The sequence below is a fragment of the Schistocerca cancellata genome, chromosome 10 (genome assembly GCF_023864275.1).
Source record: "Schistocerca cancellata isolate TAMUIC-IGC-003103 chromosome 10, iqSchCanc2.1, whole genome shotgun sequence".
NCBI lineage: Eukaryota > Metazoa > Arthropoda > Insecta > Orthoptera > Acrididae > Schistocerca > Schistocerca cancellata.
In genome coordinates, this window is record NC_064635.1 from 33,763,411 (window position 1) to 33,783,228 (window position 19,818).

General features: G+C 44.4%; 1 non-coding gene across 1 annotated transcript; it reads left to right on the forward strand.

Moving 5' to 3' along the window:
- The first annotated feature begins 812 nt into the window (after positions 1-812).
- Trnat-ugu (transfer RNA threonine (anticodon UGU)) lies at positions 813-887 on the forward strand. The gene has a single exon. It is a non-coding gene; the product is annotated as a tRNA-Thr (tRNA).
- The last annotated feature ends 18,931 nt before the right edge of the window (positions 888-19,818 follow it).

Here is a 19,818-nt window from a genome sequence, read left to right on the forward strand (position 1 = left end):
GGATGAAGGCCAATTTTATGTAGCTTTTCATTCGTTGCTACTTTATCGTTGACTGTTAGATACCAGTCGGCTATGACGCGTGACGGTAACACGTCGCTGTGCACATTCCGCCATACTATACTCCAATGTGTATGTGGATGTTTTTCTTCGAGACGATTCCTGTGGTTTGTTGTCGTGAGAAGGCCATAAAGCTTCCTGTTCGTCAGGCTTCCGGTATCGACGATGTCGTGTCGAATGTAGCTCATTTCCATGTAGTACAGTCGCACATGTCGGTAAGAAAGTGGAATGCCGGCGATATTAACGGGTGGGTCAAGGCTATGAGGCTTCCACCGCTGAATGACGTTGGTGATGATACTGGTCCTCCGGGTACGGGCCTGAGCCACCGAGGGCACAGAGGATAGTGCGCCTGCAGGGACTTATCCCTTGCACGCTTCCCGCTAGACTCACATTCCCAACATGTTCACACCACTACATTCGTAGTGCGTCTGATAGATGTTTGCCCATCATACTCATTACTCGTGGCAGATTAATCTACCAAGTACCGTAAGAGTTTCGGCATAGCGTGTGCATTCGCACAAGAAGGTCAATGGCCGGGAAGCCATATTTTAACTATATATGACGGTAGTATCTGTTCCCGAAAGAACAGTTACCGTTAATGACCATGCAGCTTTCGACTTGGTAGATTAATCTGACTATGATGGGCAAACATCTATCAGGCGCACTACGAATGTAGTGGTGTGGACATGTTGGAAATGTGAGTCTCGCGGGGAGCGCGCAAGGCATAAGTCCCTGCAGTCGCGCTATTCATCTGTGCCCTCGGTGGCTCAGATGGATAGAGCGTCTGCCATGTAAGCAGGAGATCCCGGGTTCGAGTCCCGGTCGGGGCACACATTTTCGACATGTCCCCTATGAAGTGTATCAACGTCTCTTTGCAGCTAGGGTGTCCATTTAATTATCATTTCATTCTATCGAAAGCTGCATGGTCATTAACGGTAACTGTTCTTCCGGGAACAGATACTACCTTCCCATATACGTGAAATATTACTTCACTTTATTACATATACACACATCAAAGAAGTTCTACATCACCCCTCTTGCGAGAACTTCTGAAGATTGACGTTGACGGTGGATATTGCATCACCGACACCGTTCAGAAATGTCACTAAACCCGCTCAAAGATCTAAACAACCATGCATGAGCACCGCCTGTTAAACGGAGGGGACAGAGAGCTTATCAGTTTCAGTCATTCCACCAGGAAGGAGGTACACGACTCGTGTTGTCTGTAGTTCAACCATGCCTAGACGGTCATTACCATGCCTAGAGGGCCAGTTCCGCAATTCGATCGCGTCCGCATTCTTACTTTGTGCCAGGAAGGGCTCTCAACAAGGGGAGTGTCGAGGCGTCTCTGAGTGAACCAACGTGATGTTGTTCGGACATGGAGGAGATACAGAGAGACAGGAACTGTCGATGACATGCCTCGTTCAGGCTGCCCAAGGGCTACTACTGCAGTGGATGACCGCTAACTACGGATTACGGCTCGGAGGAACCCTGACAGCAGCACCACCACCATGTTGAATAATGCTCTTCGTGCAGCCACAGGACGTCGTGTTACGACTCAAACTGTGCGCAGTATGATGCGCAAATTCACCCCCGACGTCCACGGCGAGGCCCATCTTTGCATCGAAGACACTATGCAGCGCGGTACAGATGGGCCCAACAACATGCCGAATGCTCCGCTGAGGACTAGAATCACGTTCTCTTCACCGATGAGTGTTGTTGCATATGCCTTCAACCAGACAATCGTCGGAGACGCATTTGGAGGCAACCGGGTCAGACTGAACACCTTATACACACTGTCCAGCGAGTGCATCAAGGAGGAGGTTCTCTCCTGTTTTGGGGTGGCATGATGTGGGGCCGACGTACGCAGCTGGTGGTCATGGAAGGGGCCGTAACGGCTGTACGATACGTGACCGCCATCCTTCGACCGATAGTGCAACCATATCTGCAGCATATTGGCGAGGCATTCGTATTCATGGACGACAATTTGTGCCCCCATCGTGCACATCTTGTGAATGACTTCCTTCAGGATAACGACATTGCTCGACTAGAGTGGACAGCATGTTGTCCAGACATGAACCCTATTGAACATGCCTGGGATAGTTTGAAAAGGGCAGTTTGTGGATGACGTAACCCACCAACCTCTCTGAGGGATCTACGCCGAGTTGTCGTCGAGGAGTGGGACAATCTGGACCAACAGTGCCTTGACGAACCTGTGGATAGTATGCCACGACGAATACAGCCATCCATCAGTGCAAGAGGACGTGCTACTGGGTATTAGAGGTACCGGTGTGTACAGCAATCTGGACCACCACCTCTGAAGGTCTCGGTATATGGTGATACAGCATGCAATGTGTGGATTTCCTGAGCAATAAAAAGGGCGTAAATGATGTTTCTGTTCATCTCCATTCCAATCTTCCGTACAGGTTCCGGAACTCTCGCAACCTAGGTGATGCAAAACTTTGTTATGTGTCTCTGAATAAAAGATCTACTTAACTTTGTCACAGTTCTTTGCCACAGGACCGCTTGGTAATTTCTAACTGTCATTGACTATAAAAGCATCACTGGATGCACTGATCAATATGTTGTCTTTCATGTAAATTGAAGGTGATTAATCTTATCTATGAAACCGAAAAATACAATAAAAATTACAATATGAGACCACTTCGTAAAAATTCTGAATCTATTGTACATGAAATGGTATATGTTACATGAAATTATTTTGTTACTGTCGTGAAGTTCTTATTTTAATCCCTTTTACTATTAACTGACCTACTGAGTACTTCATTATAACTATGTTCAATGTGTACTTTGTGTAATGCGTACAGAGAACATGAAGGGACCGAATATCATTAAAGAAACAGTCAACTTTACTAATGGAGGAATATTGCGAAAATATGAGCTATATAAACTCTCGGTGCAAATATCAAGAAGGTAAGAGGGCGAAGGATCGAGGCCACGCGTAAATATTATACAAAAAATGGTAATGCCAATATTTACTCGAATAAAGGCAAAACTTCGCTTCAAAGCATTTGATAGATTGCTGTTTACATAAATTGTCTCAGTGCTGTGATGACATTACAGAGTAAAATTGCATGCAAATCCACGAAATTTCTGATATGCAGAGTGGGATAAAATGCAAAATAAATATCTGTACAAGCTGAATAATGTTTTTTAAATTTCATTCTCCACCGAGGTCGGTCGTTTTTCACGTAAAAATATGAGCAAAGCGTACCTGTAGAATTACACATATAAACGTCAAATGTCAAAGATCAGACTCAGTGTAATGTAAACCACGAAGCGTTTCTCCTTGATATCCATGGATATGAGAACTGCGGTACTTGCTTCCTGCAGTGAGATACATCCGTAACTTTACTGTATATGAATAGAGAATAAGTTGAACATCGTGAACTATAAATGTACTCCACTGAACTTTTTTCCTGTTCGTGTGTGCCTGTATCTAATCCTTAAAAAACAAGTGGTGTAATTTCAGAAACGTTACCTGATAAAAATGACTCACTAAAACATTTTGAAACTGTATAGCTGTTTTTTTCATTAACTCCTACCAAAACGTAAGTGAAAAAGCGGTCCTGTGAAATTCTGTGTTGTGCCGTCCAAGGAACAATTCTAAAATAATGATGTCACAGGATATGACTTGCATTTCCATCACTCAAAGCTAAAAGAAAAAAAAATTATATATAAAATTATCAGCTAAATTTTGAAAGAATAGATGACCAAAATGGTTCTGTGAAAATTGCCTGTAATCGTACAAGCGCGAACTGACCAAACAAAGTTCCTAACACTAATTTGTACCCACGCAAATGTAAGACGGTACTGTGAGGATGATTCTCTTTGACAAACTAAATGAATTCTAAACTGAATTTTACCTACACTGAACCTTTTAACAATTCTGAAGTGCAACTACTAACTGTGAATGATTTTAGTGTCTTGACTATAGTGTAACTGGCTTATCTGTCGCAATGGAAACTCGGTACTGCCCGAAATGATGGACATAAAAGCTACAGCGCAGGAACAAATACTTAACAGATAATGCTTTTACTTTTAAGCAACTGTGTCCCGCTCAGTGCAATGTGCCGAGAGAAATCTGCAAAACCAAATTTTAGTTAGGAGACGGTGACGGATATGGCACTTACTAAATGATTGAAAAGTGAGTAGCATTCAATAAATCTATATTGAAACTATGACTCTTAGCAATTTCAGTCATCTTTACAAAAATTAAGTCTTACAGCAGTTATGACTCTGTTATGAAATTAATTACTGAAATGGTAACGGAATGATGAATCTATAGCTTCTTAATGCAAGACATGTAAACAAATAACGTCCATTATTCACGTGTGAACAATGAAACAAAGTAACCAATAAAGAAAATCCCATTAAAACTTTCCGTTTTCCAATCATATAATAAGTTACACGCAAGCAAGCTCTGCAGCAATAACATTATCTGAAAATTTGAACACTTTTCAAATTAATCTTTACCAAGTAACATTTCCAAAATTCAACCGGCTATGTATCTTTATCCCTGTGCTCTGACAGCTATTTCCAGACCTCTCAGTAGCCTGACCAACACCCGACTCACTCACTTACTTCTCGCGGCATGCAGCTGAACCAATAATGCTACCAACAACGAAAGGTCACAGAGCTCGTACTCTGAACACACATCAAAAAAGTTTTGCATTACCTCGGTTCCGAGAGTTCCGGAACCTGCACTGAAAATTGGAACAGAGAACGACATAAACATCATTTCCGCCCCTTTTATTGCTCATGAAAACCACACATTTCATGTTGTACCATCATACAGAGAGACCTTCAGAGGTGGTGGTCCAGGTTGCTGTGCACACCGGTACCTCTAATACGCAGCAGCACGTCCTCTTGCATTGATGCATGGCTGTATTCGTCGTGGCATACCAACCACAAGTTCATCAAGGCACTGTTGGTCCAGATTGTCCCACTCCTCCACCGAAATTCGGCGTATATCGCTCAGAGTGGTTAGTGGGTCACGTCGTCCATAAACAGCCCTTTTCAATCTTTCCCAGGCATGTCCGATAGGGTTCATGTCTGGACAACATGCTGGCCACTCTAGTCAAGCGATGTCGTTATCCCGAAGGAAGTCATTCACAAAATGTGCACAATGGAGGCGCGAACTGTCGTCCATGAAGACGATTCCCTCGCCTATATGCTGCCGATATGGTGGCACTATCGGTCGGAGGATGGCATTCACGTATCGCACAGCCGTTACGGCGCCTTCCATGGCCACCAGTGGCGTACGTCGACCCCAGATAATGCCACCCCAAAACATCAGCGAACCTCCATCTTGCTGCACTCACTAGACAGTGTGTCTAAGGCGTTCAGACTGACCGAGTTGCCTTCAAACAAGTCTCCGACCATTGTCTGGTTGAAAGCATATGCGACACTCAGGCGGTGAAGAGAACGTGATGCCAATCCTGAGCGGTCCATTCGGCATGTTGTAGGGCCCATCTGCACCGCGCTGCATGATGTCGTAGTTGCAAAGATGGATCTCGCCATGGACGTCTGGAGTGAAGTTGCGCATCATGAAGCCTATTGCGCACAGTTTGAGTCGCAACACGACGTCCTCAGGATGCACGAAAGGCATTATTCAACATGGGGGCGTTGCTGTCAGGGTTCCTCCGAGCCATAATCCGTAGTTAACGGTCATCCACTGCAGTATTTGCCCTTGGGCTGCCTGGGCGAGGCATATCATCGACAGTTCCTGTCTCTTTGTATCTCCTCCATGTCCGGACGACATCGTTTTGGTTCACTCCGAGACGCCTGGACACTTCCCTTGTTGAGCGCCCTTCCTGGCACAAAGTCACATTGCGGACGCGATCGAATCGCGGTATTGACCGTCTAGGCATGTTCGACTACAGATAACACGAGCCTTGTACCTCCTTCCTGGTGGAATGACTGAAATTGATGGGCTGTCGGATCCCAGGCGCTGCTCATGCATGGTTGTTTACATCTTTGGGTGGGTTTTGTGACATCTCTGAACAGTGAATGGGACTGTGTGATACAGTGTCCACAGTCAACGTCTATCCTCAAGAGTTCTGGGAACCGGGGTGATGTAAAACTTGTTTTGATGTGTGCAGGTTCTAAAATGTTTCAAATGCTTACGTCCCTCTCAAAGGAGCCGCATGTCCACAATTTACAGCGGACGTTTTTAAGTAAAGTCGTCCTCAGGTAAAGAATCTTCACTGATTCTGCATGTCGTCTCCTGACGGTGAACCAGCCGAAACTCATGTCTGTGTAGAAATATCATCAACATTTTTAATCAAGCCAGGCTAAGGTTTTCGGAGTGCCAAAAGTGTGTAATACAAGGTATAGTCCAGAACGTCTTACTGGGGATTGTTCAACTACCGCTTACTGCTTCCGGTTTCAAACCCTGCGTGAATGCACGTCCATCTGAACCAGTACCCAAGCGCTCAGGGCTAATGGGTCTGCAGTTTTGGACATTCGGAGTCGTATACGTCGCAAAAGGCCTGTGTTAGCAAAAGACGTTTGAAGCTGCACGTCTTCAGTGAACTAAACAACGTAGAAACTGGGCAGTGGCTGAGTTCAAGCGAGCAGGTTAGTTCAAGGAGGGTGATTTTGTCGCTCTTCAAATGAAAACAAGGCGTCGAGTGCGACCAGTCGGAATAAAAACTCTCAGAGGTGTTCAGTGTGTCCGCTACTGGCAGGCACAAGTAAACAGCTAAGGTATAGTTAACAATGTAATTTTATTGAACAAAAATTCCACAAAATTATTCGCCGCAATGAAACAAAACAAAGGATGGTTACGCAATAAGTGAAACAAAATGGATGCTAGTCCCTCTGTACGTGAAATAAAATAAATGATAAATCATAAATAATGCAGCCACTTAGATTCCAGAACCATAAAATAAGTACACTACTGGCCATCAAAACTTCTACACCAAGAAGAAATGCAGATGATAAACGGGTATTCATTGGACAAATATTTTATACTAGAACTGACACGTAATTACATTTTCACGCAATTTGAGTGCATATATCCTGAGAAATCAGTACCCATAACAACCACCTCTGGACGTAATAAAGGCCGTGATACGCCTGGGCATTGAGTCAAACAGAGCTTGGATGGCGTGTACAGGTACAGCTGCCCATGCAGCTTCAACACGATACCACAGTTCATCAACAGCAGTAACTGGCGTGTTGCGACGACCCAGTTGCTCGGCCACCATTGACCAGACCTTTTCAGTTGGTGAGAGATCTGGAGAATGTGCTGGCCAGGGCAGCAGCCCAACATTTGCTGTAACCAGAAAGGCCCGTACAGGACCTGCAACATGCGGTCGCGCATTATCCTGCTGAAATGTAGGGTTTCGCAGGGATCGAATGAAGTGTAGTGCCACAGGTCGTAACACATCTGAAATGTAACGTCCACTGTTCAAAGTGCCGTCAATTCGAACAAAAGGTGACCGAGACGTGTAACAAATGGCACCCCATACCATCACGGCGGGTGATACGCCAGTATGGCGAAGACGATTACACGCTTTCAATGTGCGTTCAGCGCGACGTCGCCAAACACGGATGCGACCATCATGATGCTGTAAAAAGAACCTGGATTCATCCGAAAAAATGACGTTTTGCCATTCGTGCACCCAGGTTCGTCGTTGAGTAAACCATCGCAGGCGCTCCTGTCTGTGATGCAGCGTCAAGGGTAACCGCAGAAATTGTCTCCGAGCTGATAGTCCATGCTCCTGCAGACGTCGTCGAACTGTTAGGGCAGATGGTTGTTGTCTTGCAAACGTCCCAATCTCTTGACTCATGGATCGAGACGCGGCTCCACGATCAGTTACAGCCATGCGGATAAGATGCCTGTCATCTCGACTGATAGTGATACGAGGCCGTTGGGATCCAGCACGGCGTTCCGTATTACCCTCCTGAACCCACCGATTCCATATTCTGCTAACAGTCATTGGATCTCGACCAACGCGAACAGCAATGTCGCGATACGATAAACCGCAATCGCGATAGGCTACAATCCGACCTTTATCAAAGTCGGAAACGTGATTTCTCCTCGATACCCGAGGCATCACAACAACGTTTCACCAGGCAACGCCGGTCAACTGCTGTTTGTGTATGAGAAATCGGTTGGAAACTTTCCTCATGCTAGCACGTTGTACGTGTCGCCACCGGTGCCAACCTTGTGTGAATGCTCTGAAAAGCTAATCATTTGCATATCACAGCATCTTCTTCCTGTGGTTAAATTTCGCGTCTGTAGCACGTCATCTTCGTGGTGTTTTGGCCAGTAGTGTACATAAGATCTGTAATACTAGAGAGAGTTACACAGTCTTTAGTGAACATAATCCCGGAGTCTTAAGAGCTTTATGTGATAAAAAAGAAAAAAAAATGAGTTAAGTTTCTCGATTCACACACTCTTCCATTAGCAGGGTCGTGAAGTCGTAGCAACTTTGGTTAACACGAAAATAGATTGAATGAAATTACAATGAAACCCAGATCTTTTTAGTTGCTTACAGTCGTTGATAAATATAAGCGGGGACAGTTGAAAATGTGTGCCCCGACCAGGACTCGAACCCGGAATCTCCTGCTTACATGGCAGACGTCCTATCCCACTTTTTTTTGGGTTGATCTAATTTTGTTCGTTATTGTTCGCTCTAGTTGTTACGGACGGGCGTCCCAACACACCCGTTCAAGTGCATGCGTTCAGTTTTTATTATTATTATTATTATTACAGCGGGCGGCTAACCCCCTGACCGAACACGCTGAGCTACCGTGCCGGCATTGAGCCATCGAAGACACAGTTGATAGTGCGACTTCAGGGACTTACCTTTGGCACGCTTCCCGTGAGACCCACATTTCCAACATTGACCACATACTACTTTTGCAGTGCTGTGTATCTGTTCCTTCGGACATGTCGGAAAGAACAGATACCATACTCATATATAGATGAGGCTTACCGGCCAATTATCATCTTCAGTGCGGATGCAGTCACATTGCTCAAACTCTTACGGGATTCGGTAGATTGAAACTTCCTGGCAGATTACAACTGTGTGCCCGACCGAGACTCGAACTCGGAACCTTTGCCTTTCGCGGGCAAGTTCTCTACCATCTGAGCTACCGAAGCACGACTCACGCCCGGTCTCACAGCTTTACTTCTGCCAGTATCTCGTCTCCTACCTTCCAAACTTTGCAGAAGCTCTCCTGCGAACCTTGCAGAACTAGCACTCCTGAAAGAAAGGATATTGCGGAGACATGGCTTAGCCACAGCCTGGGGGCTGTTTCCAGAATGAGATTTTCACTCTGCAGCGGAGTGTGCGCTGATATGAAACTTCCTGGCAGATTAAACCTGTGTGCCCGACCGAGACTCGAACTCGGGACCTTTGACTTTCGCGTGCAAGTTCTCTACCATCTGAGCTACCGAAGCACGACTCACGCCCGGTCTCACAGCTTTGCTTTTGCCAGTATCTCGTCTCCTACCTCCCAAACTTTACAGAAGCTCTCCTGCGAAAATTGCAGAACTAGCACTCCTGAAAGAAAGGATATTGCGGAGACATGGCTTAGCCACAGCCTGGGACATATTTCCAGAATGAGATTTTCACTCTGCAGCGGAGTGTGCGCTGATATGAAACTGCAAGGTTCGCAGGAGAGCTTCTGTAAAGTTTGGAAGGTAGATACTGGCAGAAGTAAAGCTGTGAGACCGGGCGTGAGTCGTGCTTCGGTAGCTCAGTTGGTAGAGCACTTGCCCGCGAAAGGCAAAGGTCCCGAGTTCGAGTCTCGGTCGGGCACACATTTTTAATCTGCCAGGAAGTTTCATATCAGCGCACACTCCGCTGCAGAGTGAAAATCTCATTCTGGAAACATCCCCCAGGCTGTGGCTAAGCCATGTCTCCGCAGTATCCTTTCTTTCAGGAGTGCTAGTTCTGCAAGGTTCGCAGGAGAGCTTCTGTAAATTTTGGAAGGTAGGAGACGAGATACTGGCAGAAGTAAAGCTGTGAGTACCGGGCGTGAGTCGTGCTTCGGTAGCTCAGATGGTAGAGAACTTGCCCGCGAAAGGCAAAGGTCCCGAGTTCGAGTCTCGGTCTGGCACACACTTTTTATCTGCCAGGAAGTTTCATATCAGCGGACACTCCGCTGCAGAGTGAAAATCTCATTCTGGATTCGGTAGATTGACTGCCGCGAGTAATGAGTGTAATGGGCAGGGGCACTACAAAAGTAGTGTATGGACATTAAGTTGGAAATGTGCGTCTCGCGGGGAGCGTGCCAGTGATAAGTCCCTGCAGTCGCACTATCCTCAGTGTCCACGGTCGCTCAGTCGGATAGAATTGAGGCAGTTGATGCCAGGTTCGAGTACCGGTCGGGGCACACATTTTCAACTGTCCCCCGTTGATATTTATCAACGCCTGTAAGCAGCTAAAAAGGTCTGGATTTTATTGCAGTTTTATTCTTCGAGAGCTGCGAGATCACCAATGGTGTCGTATGTTCACATGAGAAAATAAGTTTGTCACTTCAGGTAGATGTAGTATCCGACGTTCCCCATGTAAGTGTTATACGCCCTCTATTGTTCCTGATCTATATTAACGACATAGGAGACAATCTGAGAAGCCCTCTTAGATTATTTGCAGATGATGCTGTCATTTACCGTCTTGTAAAGTCATCAGATGACCAAAACGAATTGCAAAATGATTTAGACAAGGCATCTGTGTGTTGCGAAAAGTGGCAACTGACCCTGAATAAGAAAAGTGTGAAGGTGTGAAGGTATGAGGACTAAAAGAAATCCGCTAAATTTCGATCACGCGGTAAGTCATATAAATGCGAAGGCTGTAAATTCCTCACAATACTTAGGGAAAAATTGGATATAACCTAAATTGGGACGATCACATAGATAATGTTGTGGGTAGAACAAACCAAAGACTGCGATTCATTGGCAGAACACTTAGGAGATGCAACAGACCGACTAATGAGACTGCTTACGCCACGCTTGTCCGCCCTATTCTGGAGTATTGCTGTGCGATGTGGGATCCGCATCAGGTGGGACTGACGTATGATACTGAAAAAGTTCAAATAAAGGCCGCTCCTTTTGTATTATCGTGAAATAGGGAAGTTAGTGCCACAGACATGATACGTGAATTGGAGTGCCAATCATTAAAACACAGGCGTTTTTCGTTGCGACGGAATCTTCTCATGAAATTTCAATGAACAGCTTTCTCCTCCGATTACGAAAACATTCCGTTGGTACCCACATACATAGGAAGAAATGATCATCACGATAAAATAAGAGAAATCAGGGCTCACACAGAAAAATTTAAGTGCTCGTTTTTCCCTGCGTCCCGTTCCAGAGTGGAACGGTGGAGAGTCAGCTTGAAGGTGTTTCTTTGAAACCTCTGCCCGGCACTTCGTTGTGAAAAGCACAATAACCACGTGGACGTATATCTAGATGAAAATCAAAGTTCAAATTGAAACTTCAGTCAAGAAAAATAAACAATAACTCTTATGGTGCATTTTACTGTAGAGTATTGCGAGTCAACTTTAATGAAATATCTGACATCAGAGGAACAGCTGTACACTAATACCAGTCTCAAGGAGTATGTTGCTGATAATTTAGAATCCCAGCTTGGAAGGTGGCGTGATGTCCAGTAGTAAATAACCACCTTGAAGATTGATGTGTGGGCCTATTTTTGGCACACGACGTATCACATGCATGAAGAGGTGCGTTTTGCCAGCGAGCCCTACTGTCATCATGTATGCCACCTGGTAACACCCCCTGGCCGAGCGAGGTGGCGCAGTGGTTAGAGCACTGGACTCGCATTCGGAAGGACCACGGTTCGATCACGCGTCCGGTCGTGCTGATTTAGGTTCTCCATGATTTCCCTAAATGGCTTCAGGCAAATGCTGGGATGGTTCCTTTGACACGGCACGGCCGACTTCCTTCCCCATCCTTCCCTCATCCGATGACCACTCTGTTTGGTCCCCTCCTCCAAACGAACCAACCAAAACACAGTGTACTCTTTTTCGAATGTATAACATTCTTTAAGGAAGACATCGAGTTTTTTGCTAACCTTATATGCTGGGCTATCGATACAGCTACAAACTGGACGGATCGGTATCAGGTGTTTATGCACTTTAGCTTGGGTCCTCAATTTAGGAGCGCTAGGATTCATGTTATCCCACGCCCGGGTTCCCGGGTTCGATTCCCGGCGGGGTCAGGGATTTTCTCTGCCTCGTGATGGCTGGGTGTTGTGTGATGTCCTTAGGTTAGTTAGGTTTAAGTAGTTCTAAGTTCTAGGGGACTGATGACCATAGATGTTAAGTCCCATAGTGCTCAGAGCCATTTGAACCATTTGATTCATGTTAATACATTCCTTTATTTGTGCATCGGTAAAAAGGAAGTCACATGAATTAAGCTTTTTCTTTAAATTATCGTTGAATTTTTTAGTGGGGTCTTTATCTGTCTTGGTAACTGCATTGTTATCGAAAAACTGTAAAACTTTGTCATTATAATCAGATTCATCCATAATAACGACTGTATTCGTTTTATCGGCTTTTAAACAAATGGCATTTTTTGTCCTAAATTTTTCGTAAATACTTCTAATAATTAACTGGTCTTCACGTTCTGAATGGCTAAAATGATCATGACTACGTATTTGGCTCTGTATAATGTTGGCAATTGTACAGGTGATTAAATTTTGTTCATCTACTGGGAGTGTTGCCATATCTAACGCTACTTTAAGATTTGCTATGAGATTCTTGATAGCACGTCCTTGGAGCTTATTTTTAACGTTAAACTTCAATCCTTTCTTTAAAACACTTAACTCTTTCTCAGTAACAACGATACCTGTTAACTTTCCAACTCTTCTACAAAATTTAAAATTACTATGAAAATTTTTCGTAGACCTTAGACGGTTATCCCCATGTTGTTTTGTAACTAAATTTAGTAATTTATTTGAATGCGTTGTCCTGATCTGTTTCACTAGTTGCATCACGTGGTAAAATTGTAATGGGGAGACAACTTTTGCTAAATGTAAATGGGCTGAATATAACTTTACACCAAGCCACTTCTTACGTTTAAAGCTGTGTTTAATCTGTTCTTTAAGCCACACTTTTTGACACACCTTTTTAGCTCGCTGTGCTGCTGCAGATGTCGACTTAATTTTGACATTGATATAATTAGGAATTACATCGTTTGTTTTATATTTCTTATTAAATTTTATACACTCTGTAGTCTTCAGTTGTTTAATCTTGCTTCGTTGGTAGTGCAGTAATATCCCAAATGCCTGGCTAGGCACACATTTGATTAACTACTCATGGTTGAGATTCACAGTCATATAATACTTCTTAAAAGACATCATAGTCGCCGTTGACTGTATGAAACAGTATGATGTATAATACAGTCAACGGCGACTGTGATGTCTTTTAAGAAATATTATACGACTGTGAATCCCAACCATGAGAAGTTAATCAAAATCAGAGAGTTCAGTAAACGTTTGTAGCAAACGTTTAAAAATAAATCATCATTTAAGACTGATTATGCCTTTCAGCGTTCAGTCTGGAGCATAGTCCCCCTTATAAAATTCCTCCATGATCCCCTATTCAGTCCTAACTTTGGTGCCTTTTCTGATGTTAAGCCTATCACTTCAAAATCATTCTTAACCGAATCCAGGTACCTTCTCCTCGGTCTGCCCCGACTCCTCCTACCCTCTACTGCTGAACCCATGAGTCTCTTGGGTAACCTTGCTTCTCCCATGCGTGTAACATGACCCATCCATCTAAACCTGTTCGCCCTGACTGATACATCTATAGAGTTCATTCCCAGTTTTTCTTTGATTTCCTCATTGTGGACACCCTCCTGCCATTGTTCCCATCCACTAGTACCTGCAATCATCCTACCTACTTTCATATCCGTAACCTCAACCTTGTTGATAAGGTAACCTGAATGCACCCAGCTTTCGCTCCCATACAACAAAGTTGGTCGAAAGATTGAACGGTGCACAGATAACTTAGTCTTGGTACTGACTTCCTTCTTGCAGAAGAGAGTAGATCGTAGCTGAGCATTCACTGCATTAGCTTTGCTACACCTCGCTTCCAGTTCTTTCACTATGTTGCCATCCTGTGAGAATATGCATCCTAAGTACTTGAAACCGTCCACGTGTTCTAACTTTGTTCCTCCTATTTGGCACTCAATCCGTTTATATTTCTTTCCCACTGACATTACTTTCGTTTTGGAGATGCTAATCTTCATACCATAGTCTTTACATTTCTGATCTAGCTCTGAAATATTACTTTGCAAACTTTCAATCGAATCTGCCATCACAACTAAGTCATCCGCATATGCAAGACTGCTTATTTTGTGTTCACATCTTAATCTCACCCTGCCAGTCTATTGTTTTCAATATATGATCCATAAATAATATGAACAACAGTGGAGACAGGTTACAGCCTTGTCTTAAACCTGAAACTACTCCGAACCGTGAACTCAATTTACCGTCAACTCTAACTGCTGCCTGACAATCTCTGTAAAGGCCTTTAATTGCTTGCAAAAGTTTGCTTCCTATTCCATAATCTCGTAGAACAGACAATAACTTCCTCCTAGGAACCCGGTCGTATGCCTTTTCTAGATCTATAAAGCATAGATACAATTCCCTGTTCCACTCATAACACTTCTCCATTATTTGCCGTAATCTAACGATCTGGTCCTGACAACCTCTAAGAGGCCTAAACCCACACTGATTTTTCATCAAATTTGTCCTCCACTAATACTCGCGCTTTCCTTTCAACAATACCTGAGAAGATTTTACCCACAACGCTGATTAAAGAGATACCACTGTAGTTGTTACAATCTTTTCTGTATCCATGTTTAAAGATTGGTGCGATTACTGCTTTCGTCCAGTCTGATGGAACCTTTCCCGACTCCCAGGCCATTTCAATTATCCTGTGTAGCCATTTAAGACCTGACATTCCACTGTATTTGATGAGTTCCGACTTAATTTCATCCACCCCAGCTGCTTTATTGCACTGCAATCTATTGACCATTTTTTCCACTTCCTCAAATGTGATCCTATTTCCATCATCATTCCTATCCCATTCTACCTCGAAATCTGAAACATTACTGATCGCATTTTCACCTACATTGAGCAACTCTTCAAAATATTCCCTCCATCTGCCCAAGGCATCCACAGGATTCACCAGCAGTTTTCCTGACCTGTCCAAAATACTTGTCATTTCCTTCTTACCTCCCTTTCGAAGACTGCTAATTACACTCCAGAATGGTTTTCCAGCAGCTTGACCCAAAGTCTACAACCTGTTTCCAATGTCTTCCCAAGATTTCTTCTTGGATGCTGCAATTATCTGTTCGGCTTTGTTTCTTTCTTCAACATTACTTTCTCTGTCTACCTGAGTTCTGGTATGTAGCCATTTTTGATACGCCTTCCTTTTCCTTTTACAGGCTGCCTTGACTGTGTTATTCCACCAAGCTGTTTGCTTCATCCTAAAAATAAATAAATAAATAAATTCTTGGGAGCTATGGAAGGCTTGTCACAAAGCGCACTGTGACGGAAGTAAAAGCGAGCTGATCACGTTACGGCCGTAAATTTGTCCAGTAGCTTCTGATGGTGTTACAACCGCGTGAAGGATTCAACGCGAAAATCCGCAAGCGCTGCGCTTGTGACGCTGTATCCAGCCGACCGCGAATATTGTCCTTTCCACAGCGGCCACAGTGTAGTTCAAACGGTTTTACAAGCGGCTAAAATAATTAAAAAAAAGGGGAGGTTTAATAGTTGGTGGAATTGGAAATGGAGATTAGAGCGGCGCGCGCAGAATATTCGGCGCGCACGGCTGTGGCCGGAGGGGAAATTCTGGTGACGGCCGCCGCATTGACGCCATGTCCGGAGAGCGCTTCCAGAGAGCCGGCTGGAGTCCAATTACGGTGGATTTACCGCCCAAACGGCGCCGATGGAAAGGGTAGCGCGCTAAGCGCCGTGGCGACGGGGCGGGGAGGGGCAGGGGCAGGGGCGCGGAGCAATTTAGCGAGAGTAATTTCTGGGGGCGCGTCGCTGTGAAACGGAAAACCGGAAGGGGTGGCGGGGGGTTTGAGAGATGTCGCTGAAAAGTTAATTACTACATACCTTATATCAGAGCGTGGGTGGGGACTGTTTGCCGCCGCTGTAGTGGCAGCACTGCCTCTGATGGGTCTGCGCCTTTTGTCAGGGTATCTGTAACATTAAAAGCTCGTTGGGTCTATACAAGGGCGATGTTCTTGAGGACAATATCATGGAAATGGAAGGGGAGGTAGAAGAAGATGAAATGGGAGATATGATACTGCGTGAAGAGTTTGACAGAGCACTGAAAGACCTGAGTCGAAACAAGGCCCTGGGAGTAGACAACATTCCCTAAGAACTACTGATAGCCTTGGGAGAGCCAGCCCTGACGAAACTCTACCATCTGGTGAGGAAGATGTATGAGACAGGCGAAATACCCTCAGACTTCAAGAAGAATATGATAAGTCCAATCCCAAAGAAAGCAGGTGCTGACAGGCGTGAAAATTACCAAACTATCAGTTTAATAAGCCACGGCTGCAAAATACTAACACGAGTTCTTTACAGACGATTGGAAAAACTGGTAGAAGCCGACTTCGGGGAAGATCAGTTTGGATTCCGTAGAGATGTTGGAACACGTGAGGCAATACTGACCCTACGACTCACCTTAGACTGATGACCTCAGATGTTAAGTCCCGTAGTGCTCAGAGCCATTTTTGAACTTATCTTAGAAGATAGATTAAGGAAAGGCAAACCTACATTTCTAGACTTAGAGAAAGCTTTTGACAATGTTGACTGGAATACTCTCTTTCAAATTCTCATGGTGGCAGGGATAAAATACAGGGAGCGAGAGGCTATTTACAATTTGTGCAGAAACCAGATGGCAGTTGTAAGAGTCGAGGGGCATGAAAGATAAGCAGTGGTTGGGAAGGGAGTGAGACAGGGTTGTAGCCTATCACCAATGTTATTTAATCTGTATATTGAGAAAACAGTAAAGGAAACAAAAGAAAAATTTGGAGTAGGAATTAAAATACATGGAGAAAAAATAAAAACATTGTAATTCTGTCAGAAACAGCAAAGGACCTGGAAGAGCAGCTGAACGGGATGGACAGTGTCTTTAAAGGAGGGTATAAGATGAACATCAACAAAAGCAAAAGGAAGATAATGGAATGTAGTCGAATCGGGTCATGCTGCGGGAATTAGATTAGGAAATGAGACGCTTAAAGTAGTAAAGGAGTTTTGCTATTTGGGGAGCAAAGTAACTGATGATGGTCGAAGTAGAGAGGATATAAAATGTAGACTGGCAATGGCAAGGAAAGCGTTTCTGAAGAAGAGAAATTTGTTAACATCGAGTATAGATTTAAGTGTCAGGAAGTCGTTTCTGAATGTATTTGTATGGCGTGTAGCCATGTATGGAAGTGAAACATGGACGATAAATAGTTTGGATAAGAAGAGAATAGAAGCTTTCAAAATGTGGTGCTACAGAAGGATGCTGAAGATTATATGGGTAGATCACATAACTAATGAGGAGGTATTGAATAGAATTGGGGAGAAGATGAATTTGTGGCACAACTCGACTAGAAGAAGGGATCTGTTGGTAGGACATATTCTGAGGCATCAAGGGATCACGAATTTAGTATTGGAGGGCAGCACGGAGGGTAAAAATTGTAGAGCGAGACCAAGAGATGTATACACTAAACAGATTCAGCAGGATGTAAGTTGCAGTAGGTACTGGGAGATGAAGCTTGCACAGGATAGAGTAGCATGGAGAGCTGCATCAAACCAGTCTCTGGACTGAGGACCACAACAACAACAACAACAACCCACACTGACACAGATTCCGATCCATTTATTTTATGATGATTCCTGGTCTTGAGGACGAAAGGCATGGTCGACAGGTAATATGATTTACCTGTATCTCTGTTGATATGGACTGATCTCTGTGCTACAGAGTATATAGAAAATACACACCCACACACACAGTCTCCACGCCTCTAGGCACACCATCCGTTGCAAAGAAATTCAGTGCTAAAGACTCTGGTCCATAGAGCTCGAACTCTTGCAGACAAGGAAAGCCTCGCTGACGAATTAAACCTGAAGATTGTATTCCGGAGGAAGGGACACTCAAATCAAAGTATGAAGCGGTCGACGCTATCAAAATTACGTGTGTCGTTTCAAAAGTCCTGCACAGTGTAAGGTAGAATTAAAGAAAATACTTTATTTTACAAAATACCTCCATAGGCGTTAAACAGATTCTCCATTCTTGCTTACAACAGCTTCCCAACATTTTGGCAACTTCTGTATTCCGGACTCATTGTTTTTTATAATTACTTGGGTCACCTAACTGAAGGCTTCTTCAGTTGTAGCAAAACGTTTTCCACGAAGCTATTCCTTCAATTTTTTTAAACATACCAAACTCTGATGGGCTCACACTAGGACAATATGTTGGATGGGGAACTATTCCCCGTCCGTATTTGTCGAGCGTTTTTCTTTCTGGTAGGGCAATATGCGGTCTTCTATTATCGTGCAACATGAGAAGACCAACTACAAGCCTGTCACATCTTTTTTCACGGATTTTCGGGTGGAAAACGTTTTGCAGAAACAGCTTATAGTACATATCTATTACAGACGTCCCATGGGTCACCCCGCCTGTACTTATAACTCCAATATATCATACGCATATATCATCATTAGTTTCACCTTTTATTATTGGCTGCGTACTTTTGTAGGACTCGGAACTTAAACACTGTGACAACTGAGACTCAGTTCTGCCCCAAAATATCGTACCCAGGTTTCATCAAGTGCAAAAATCCTTTTCAGAAACAGTTCTCCTTCTGCTATGACTGTATGAAGCTACATGGCTCAGCGATGCCGGCCTCTCGGGCGCTACTCGCGTGGGGCCGTTGAGTCCCTGATTAGCATTAAGTGTTTTCTTTCCAGAAACATCCGTACAATTATCGTGTGGCGGTGGTGTGACCCTGATCCTGCCACTGCCGCACGATGACACGTATTCGTACGAGTTTGCTTTCCTTTACTTAGCACGACTTCACTACTGGCCATTAAAATTGCTACAGCACGGAGATGGCGTGCCACAGAAGCGAAATTTAACCGATAGGAAGAAGATGCTGTGATATGCAAATGATTAGCTTTTCAGAGCATTCACACAAGGTTGGCGCCGGTGACGACACCTACAACATGCTGACATGAGGAAAGTTTCCAACCGATTTCTCATACACAAACAGCAGTTGACCGGCGTTGCCTGGTGAAACGTTGTTGTGATGCCTCGTGTAAGGAGGAGAAATGCGTACCATCACGTTCCCGACTTTGATAAAGGTCGGATTGTAGCCTATCGCGATTGCAGTTTATCGCATCGCAACACTGCTGCTCGCGTTGGTCGAGATCCAATGACTGTTAGCAGAATATGGAATCGGTGAGTTCAGGATGGTAATACGGAACGCCGTGCTGGATCCCAACGGCCTCGTATCACTAGCAGTCGAGATGACAGGCATCTTATCCGCATTGCTGTAACGGATCGTGCAGCCACGTCTCGATCCCTGAGTCAACAGATGGAGACGTTTGCAAAACAACAACCATCTGCACGAACAGTTCGACGACGTTTGCAGCAGCATGGACTATCAGCTCGGAGACCATGGCTGCGGTTACCCTTGACGCTGCATCACAGAGACGAGCGCCTGCGATGGTTTACTCAACGACAACC